This window comes from Gavialis gangeticus, unplaced genomic scaffold (genome assembly GCF_001723915.1).
Source record: "Gavialis gangeticus isolate Ggan-Ray unplaced genomic scaffold, GavGan_comp1, whole genome shotgun sequence".
Taxonomy (NCBI): domain Eukaryota; kingdom Metazoa; phylum Chordata; order Crocodylia; family Gavialidae; genus Gavialis; species Gavialis gangeticus.
The window spans coordinates 39,719,292-39,728,281 of NW_017728997.1; positions in this window are offsets into that span (position 1 = coordinate 39,719,292).

The window sequence follows — 8,990 nt, forward strand, 5'->3', positions numbered from 1 at the left end:
ACATAAGTAACACAAGCAGCACATTCATAGAATTACCAAGACCCTAGCCCTAATAAATGAGCACATCCCAAAGTAGCGGGCAAATCTGGTAACACTACTCTATGTGGCCTGACCTTACACCAAATACTGGGCTAACTCTGCCCTGAGCCCCTCACTGGGCAAATCAACTCTATCTGCACTCATGGGGGTTAACCCATGTACTGTCCTTTAGGTCGCCCTTGCTGACCTACTCAGTACCCCCCTGGCAAGCCCTTCAAGCCTCTCTCAATGGCCCTACTCTGTACCCCACACACGCAGTCCTTCAAGTGCCTCTTTTTGCACCCTACTCTGCACAGGCCCTCATGATAACCCTTCATAACAACTCTACCCACTCCAGGTCCTATAAGACCCTTCATCCCTGCTGGGTTCAGGTGCCTTCTAATGGCATCGCCAGCGCTGATGGTCTCAGTGGCCTCAAGGAATGGCCTGAGGACCACCAAGATCTGGGAGATGGTATCCCACTCAGCTCTGTTAAGCAGGCCGCTGATCCCAATCTCCCTGAGCAAGGCCATCTCATGGATGGCCTTCTGTTGCTCCACCTGCCTTTCCAACATCATGTATGTGGAGTTCCACTGAGTCTCCACATCCTGCATGATTTTGTGCTGTGGGATGCTCAGCTCTGTCTGTTTGTTCCACAGCATCTTATCTCCCTTAATGCTGTGGTGGAAGTTTCCCGCCACCTTCCTGCATTTTTGAAATGAGCTGGCTGGTAGTGGCAGCACCATCACTGACAGCCCTGTCCCCATCCAAGGCATCCCTGACTACAAGGTGGAACTTGTGTGCAACACTGTAGATGTCAACAAAGTTGGCATCACAGACCGCCTTGACCATGTTGGCCCCCTAGTCTGTGACCATGAACCCATGGGTGGGCTCGCCCTGCCCAACGAGCCACACCTGCACCATGCAGTTCATGCCTCTCATAATCTCCACTGCCATGGGGGACTCATCCATCAACTTGGCTTGCTGGAGAGCCCACCAATGGCCTGACTGATGGCACCAGTGCCCTGTGAGGGAGAGGTAGGCATGATCTCCACCCCAGCTGCTTCTGATGTCAGAGGTGAAGTGCAAGGCTACCTGCCAACCAGCCTTGCACAGCTCCACCCTCAAGTACTCCCTTCATGCCTCACACAGACAGGGCACCACCATCATGCTGAAGGTGGGGCATGCAGGCACTTGGTAGGATGGGGCCACGAGTGCCATAAGCTGCCTGAACCCTGGCCGCTCAACTAGGGAGAAGGGTTGACCATCCAGTGCAAGCATCTCCCCAATGCTCTGAGTGATCTCTCTTGCCTATGCAACACACACCCCTGTGTGCCCACCTTTCCCCCACTGCTCCAGAGTGGCCTGTCTCTGCTTTGGGGTACAGGTGCTTTGGAATGAGAGGGGGACTTCTTTTTGGGCATGTTTCCACTGGTGCCAGGCTGAGGAGGAGCAAGAGCAAAGGAATGGTGCCTCCTGAGATGCATCAGCATTCCCATGGTGCTGTAGCATTTCTCTTCCTTGCCCCAGATGGTCTTACATCAGCAGTGCAGGCAGATAGCATACCTTAAATTATCTTCCACCTCAAAATGATCCCACACCACACTACCCCATCACTTCTAGGGTGCAGGTGTGGATCCTGCCTGATCCCCCTCCTCAGCAGGCAGAGGCACAACAACAGGAGGAGCAGTCTCAGCTGAGCCACTTGCCTCCACAACCTCAACCTCAGCTTCTTCTGAACTGCCTTCCAGGGAAGGAGATCTGGCTTTAGGGGAACTTGGAGGGAGTACAAACTCAGATTCCGCCTCAGTCCCCAGAATTACTTTTGCTAGGATGCTCAGGTCCCCTACTTCCAGATCAAACTCCTCCTCTGACACTGGAAGGCTCAGGCTGGGAACTGAAATGGAGGTGAAGGAGATTGTCATGCTGGTGCTTCTTGTCATGCTGGCAGTGCTGAGGGTTATTATTGTGGCTGGGGTTATTGGAGGGGGGCCAAATGCAGACACTGGTCCCACCTCCTTGCTGCCACCAGCACCAGAAGCCTCCTGCCTGTTAGGGAAGAGGCTGTGTCTAAGTTTGGCGGGAGTGGGGGGGAGGGGAAACTTACACCTCTCCCTCCTCCCCCTCTCCATCCCTGGCCAGAAGACCTGGAACCTGCCTTTTCAGCACGCTTCATATTTGGTGTGCTGGAAAAAAATGTGCGTCTTTGTGAGTGCATGTTTAATAAATGTATGTGGATTGAGTGCTTTCCAGAAAAAGCACTGCTTTATTTTTGTTTTGGGTGAAATAAATATAGGAAGAACAAATAACAGGATTTTGGGGGAAGGGTAGGCAAGGGTAAATAGGAAAGGATTAATGGCAATGGTTACAACTTTGTAGCAAGGCACTACCAAGCTGCAAGCTTACAGATGCTGCTCTGTGCTCCTGCTCCATACAGTCACAGACAGCTGAAAAATGGCATACAGCAGTTTACAAACAGCCTTTTATGGTGCTTCTCTATCCTTCCCCCAGAGCACTGGGATTGGAATGGACCCCAGGGACAGATCATTGTCACTGACCAGCTACAGATTTATAGATTCATAGAAGCTAGGGTCAGAAGGGACCTCAACAGATCATTGAGTCCAACCCCTTGCCCTTGGCAGGAAAGAATGCTGGGGTCAAATGACCCCAGCCTATCAGATTTCAATGTCAGAGCAGTCCTTCTCCCCCTCCTCCTCCCCCTCCCTCTTAGTTTCTCTTTCCCTGCAAGCCCACCTCCAAAACAGCTCCGAAATAGGTCTGAAACATCCAAATCATTTCAGAAAATTTCTGAAACATTTCAGATGGCCCATTTTGTTTCAGAGCTGTTTCGGAACTTTGCATTTCATTTTGGATTCAGTGTTTCGACTGTAAAAACATCCAAATCTGAAACAAAATGAAATGGCCGCTGAAATTTCACACAGCCCTACTAATAACTTTAGCTCTATCAGCTTTTCCTCATAAGTCATACCTCCCAGGCCCCTAATAACTTTTGTTGCTGTGTAATGGACTCCATCCAATCTGTCCACATGCTTCTTGAAGTGTGGGGCCCAAAACTTGACACAGTACTGCAAGTAAGGCATCACCAGTGCTGCTTCTACTTCTCATGCCTCTACATACCATTTGACATTTTTATTATGCATGCTTGTCCTAGTTTATTGTATTTTGTGAGATCTTTCATTGTATATGTACCTTCAATAGTGGGCATTACAGCAGCTGTTGCATAGTCTGAGGCTCTATCCTGCAGACACAAGTGGGAGTCATAACAGGAGCATTCATGTTGCAACCCCTGTCAGGTAATATGTGTTAATACCTGCAAATTCTGTTAACACTCCAAACTATGATTTTGATGCTCATCAGTGCTGAATGGAGTAGAAGAATCATTTCCCTTGATTTGCCAGTGTCGCATGGCACTGAAGTGCCCTGCTTCTAGGGAAAGGTACAGGTGCCGGTTGCCGGGGAGACCGCAGTTTGGTCAGCTGACCGGACGGGGGCAGGACCTGGCCTATATAAACAGCCTAGGCTGAGGCCAAGCAGGCAGTTCCCCACTAACATCCAAGGGAGAAGGAGCTCTGCTAGAGTGAGCAGCCTAGAGAAGCTTGATGGCCTGAACAGCTTTGGTTTGAGGACTGGGTGGAGAAAGCCCTGGTAAGGGTTTGATTGATAATTAGCCAGGTGGCTTAGAGGTTTGTGTTTAGCCAGGAGGCTTAGTTCTGAGTTGAAGCCGATGGGTTTGTGTTAATGCTTTTGGTTCTTTGTTATTACACCGGAGGACCGGGTGAGGCTAATAGGGGTTGGAGGAGGCCTCATAGGGGCTCCACAGTGGTGTGGGGACCCCGGTGCCAGAAAGGGCACAGCATTTAGGGGTGTACTGACCCCAGCCCTGAGAAAGGGCACAGTGCATTGGGGGCAGGAAAGGTCAAGGCTGCCTGTCCCCCACAGGAGTGACAGACCTAAGGGGGATTTAGGGGCCAGGTATGGCTACGGCCACCTGAGCCCCAAGTGCAGAGAAAGGCCCTAGGGCAGGTGAGAAGCCCCAGGGAGGGGACTTGGGGTCAGGCATGGCTATGGCCACCTGAGTGTGAGGCAGGGCCCTAGTGCAGGCAGGATCGTGGGGGAGAGCCCCAGTGTGGGCGTGGCTGCAAAAGAGGCCAGAGAACGTCTGCGGGCATCTGTGAGAAGAGAGATACCAGGGAGCGCTTGTGAGGGCGCAGGCTAAATGGCCACGAGAGGCCAGGGGAAGATGAGCCCAGGGAACCTGCGAGGGTGCGGGTAACTGAGACAAGCCCAGAGGGCGTCCATGAGGACACGGTCTATAGTAAGGCAAGCAAGGGGCCACTGTGAGGGGCAGTAAGGGATTGACTTGTCAACGTCCAGTACACCTGAGAGGCTTGGGGCATGGTATCAGAGGTGGTAGGAGCCACACATAGCCCTGAAGGCTTTAGGGCATGGAGTCAGCTAAGACGGGGGACAGACCGGGATACATCAGGGGTACTGTGTTCAAGGGGTCAAAAAGGCAGCCTCCCATAACACTAATGACATCAAAGATGTGGCGGGCGAGAACAAGGATGCATTGACACTGACTTGGCATGGTAGGGGGCGCTAGGAGAGATAACGGCTGCTCCTAGGTCCCTGCCCCATGACAGCCAGTGACACTAAAGTTAATATATCCCAGTATCCCACTGGCTCTCTTAGCAACAAGAACACACTGTTTGTTCACATTCAGTTTATGGTCTATTCTAACCCCAGGTCCTTTTCTGTATTACTGCAGTCTAGCCACTCACTCTCTCGTCTGTATTTGTGACCATAATTATTTCTTGTTGACTGTGGTGATAGTGTAATGAGCTCTGAATTTACTGAGTTTCCTTCAGGATTGTATTTAACAAACTCTAATATTCCTTAAAGAAAATTTACATCCAAAATAGATCAGAGCTGTAGACATGAAATAAAATACTTGGATTAGGATTTTTGAGAGGGTCCTAAATTGTGCTAGAAAGAGTCCTCCTACAAACCCACAGGCAGTCCCAGGCCCTAGGAAGACTACAAGAGAACTTGGCCCTTTATTCAGTGGCCAACATAGTCTCATGACAACAGCCCACACCCATCATCCAAAAGACATCCAAAGTTCTGTATGGTATGATAATTCCAAAATCTGAAAGAAGGGTATCACTACTGGAAATCTGCTTTTATTTAGTATCAGAATTCATCTTCTGCAGAGTATGGAAGATGCAAAGGAATGATTTTTTCCTTTTTAGTTTTGCTAAAAGTTGGCAGTATCCCTTAGCATTTTTCCATTTTCAAAGCATTTAAAAGATCTGTTATTCTGAGATGTTACCAGATGAGACATTTGTCCTGCCTCCTGCCATTCATTAAAATTACAGAAGAATGTTAGAGCTCGATTTTTCTACTCTAACAAATCTTATCACAGTGGAACCAAGCTGAACAACTGTATGAGTCAGAACCTTTTGTAAGCTGGCAGAGATGACCTATATTAGGCTGAGAACATTCTGCTGGGTCAGACAGTTATTTCTCTCCTTCATTTATCTTACAGGAAACACTTTCTGATACTTTGGCAACTTTACTGTTCATTTTATTTCATTACATCATTCTAAGTAATTTGAGAAATTATTTCCTCCCGGATACATTTCAGTCTGACGTACATGTTAATGTACATCACAGCAAGATAAGAATTGAGGTGGTGTCACAATAAGGAAGTTTCTGAAATCATTCACATGCTTCTATTATTCAGTCACTTACATCAGCAAATTTTTTTTTTTGTTACCTGAAGATGAAGGGTGTGAAAATCTAATCCTAATTTGAACTCCTGGCTGCACCCACATTTGACTGGTTTTTCATATTAGAAAGATAAATACAAGATTTTGTATAGATCCCAATAAGCCAACAGAAATGTTAGTCATTGTACTTAGTACCATAACAAATGAGTCTCAAAGACAGACGGGAAATTTTTGAGCCAGCTTAATTAGCTTGAAACCTTTACAGTCTTGGCTTAGAATGAACTACTCTGTCAATACAGTATTTAGAGAACACACATTCTGGTATTAATACATTCATTTTCAGAAGCTGATAATTTAATTCTTATAAAAGGTGCTAGAAAGACAGCTGGGAATATACACAGCCAGAAACCAGCAACAATACTTACACAGTATCAACACATGCTTGCCCATTACTTTGCCAATGTACTGAAGGGCTGAGCTGAAAGAACCTCAAAGGAGGCTGTCCCCAGCCACTCAGATTGCCAATGAGTTGCTAATTAGTACCCTTTCTATAGGTGCTTTTTCTTCAGGTGAACAACTATCCATTAGGAACTGGCAGGAACCCTCAAACAGCTCTCACTTGGCAGCCCTTTGTCATTAGTGACCTGGGTATTCAAACTATTGGGCAAGCAATAAAAGTGTCCTTATACTATTATCAATGCTGCTGAGTCATCCAGCTCTCAAATATCCAGACAGGTGGTAAAGGACCTGCTATCTTACTACATCCTTTAGTTTTTTTTAACCCAAGTTTGCAATGAAGATAACTACCACACTTTGCCTTTTACTATAACTGCTTCACGGAAATAGTAGGCATTTTTCGCTTTAGTTATACTTATCACACTAAATTCTAGAAATGCATTATATTACAACCCTGTCAACAACATGTTAAACTACCCAGTATTTGCTTCATGTGGTCCTTCACCACCCCCAACCCCCATGTATCCTCCACAACATGTACCATGAATTTTTGCAGACAGTTACAACTAATATTATGTTTATATTGCCAGGAATCTTACCAGAAAGATGTATGTCCCTAGCTAATGAAATTCTCCCAATGACATTCTCTTGTCAGGTCTGTTGTACTCCATGTGTAATGGTGACAGTATAAACCTTGGGCTACCACCTAGACATTTCTATTTGGTTATAAAGATATAAGATGTATTTGCAAATCTACAGAAGTCACCTTGGAGAAAAATATCACTATTTCTGATTCTGGAATTTTGGAACAGCTCAAGACTTGAAAAACAAAAATGATGAAACAGCACCATTTGCTCTTTGTCTCAAGAGCAAAATTAGTGCCAATGGTTATTTAAAAACTGTAATTCTCCACTGGGACATTAAAAAGAGTATTAATGGAGTCAGATAAAAGGCACTAAATAACAGTTGGAAAGAACAACATCTTAGAACAACTGGGTGTTGTGTTGGGGTAACTGTAAAGAATACAAGACAGAGATAGCAAACAATTCACTTTAAGAGTAAGCCTTAAGTTCAGTTTAACTGAAACCACACACAGGTCTGACAACTAAAATAATATTGATGAAAGAAAGAAGTCTAGTCCTTCTGGGTTCTTCAGAACCCCACATCACAGAACTCTGTAACAGAATATCCATGAGGCCATAAGACCAAATATATTGGCTAACCAAGCCCTAATGCTGTGGTTCTCAACTTTTTTAGACTCAGCGCACCTCTTAGAAAATGCCAGCTCTTAGCTTTCACTCGTTTTTGACTGAAAAATAGAGCGATTCTTCTCTAAAATAAAAGACCACAAGAGGTCAAAACATTTGACACCCCAGGGTGCCACAGCAATGTGATTGAGAATCACTGCCCTAATGCATGATGCTTAATTGCTTGAAGAAGTAGTAAACTCATGCTAATTTCCCAGATATCACACTCCAAGTACAAGTTTTAAGTTTCATGCATAATACCTGTACACAGGATATTATGATTGGTGCTCCATACAGTTGCCAAAAAACAATTTAGGCAAGCCTCAACTTGGTAGATGCAGAGTAGGACATCTCTACTTAGCACCCAGGTCTAAATTTAATACAGCTTTCTTCTTAATAGGCAGAGCTACAGGAGAAGCACTAATATCCAGCTAATCCTGATCTCATTACCAGGCTGTAGTTATTATGGTGATGCCTCAGCAGTCCTGACAGTGATTTGTTTTCATGTACTTGTTTTAACTTGATAAATGTTAACAAGAGCATTATTTATATGATCAGACTACTTTTAGATGAGTGACATTTAATGCATATATTTTTGCATTAAGCAATATTTGCCATTTTCACTTACCACTAGGGTGGCCATCATAGAGGACATTCCAGTTTTCTGCTACTCTGTCCTCTATTGATAGGAAACCCAATGCCTTTAAGAGAAAAATAGAGGACATAAAGGCATCTAGGTTTGTATCAATAGAGGACAGAGGACAACTGACCTGTCCTCTATGACGGCTACCTTATTTGCCACAGGCATATGGGAGAACTGGGTGCTACAGAAGAACCAAAAGAGGAAAACTAGAAGGATCTGTGTGCACAGTTGCAACATGCGGTTGTTAACAAATATTGTCCTGGTATGGTCTGAAAGGCCTCTCACTCAGCTCATACATCTAACAGAATTTTTTTTTCTATCTATCTGCATGCAGGCATTTACCTACCCCTCATTAGGATGCTGTTTTAGATCTTTATGACAGAGACTTTTTTGTATTTTAATAAATGAGAAACTTTTTTTTTCTCAACACAGAACCACTGAGATCTTTCTGGCAAGTCACCAAATAATAATACATCTAAAATGAGATCAATATGCTCTTCAGTGAAAGAAGAGGAAATTGTTGAGAGCTAAGCCCAAGAAGTCACCCACAGAAATTATTTTGATCATATGACATGTTCTAAAGCATAAAATGGGCACTGGCCTCTGCCAGATCTCTGGAAGTGCACTTCATCCACATAAGACTTGTTGCATGGTTCCACCATCTTATTCTACCCTGTAATGTAACATCAAGTTAATAAACAGCTTACACGCAGGCATTTATGGTAATCTTTCCTACTAGAAGATAATGAGGATCTTTTCAATAGGCATAAAATGGTGGTCAAACACTGACAAGCTATTTATCACAACTCCTGCCAAATCCCTGTATATTTTCACTAACAGGTCAGGTATGGAAATACAGGTTAGGAATGGAAA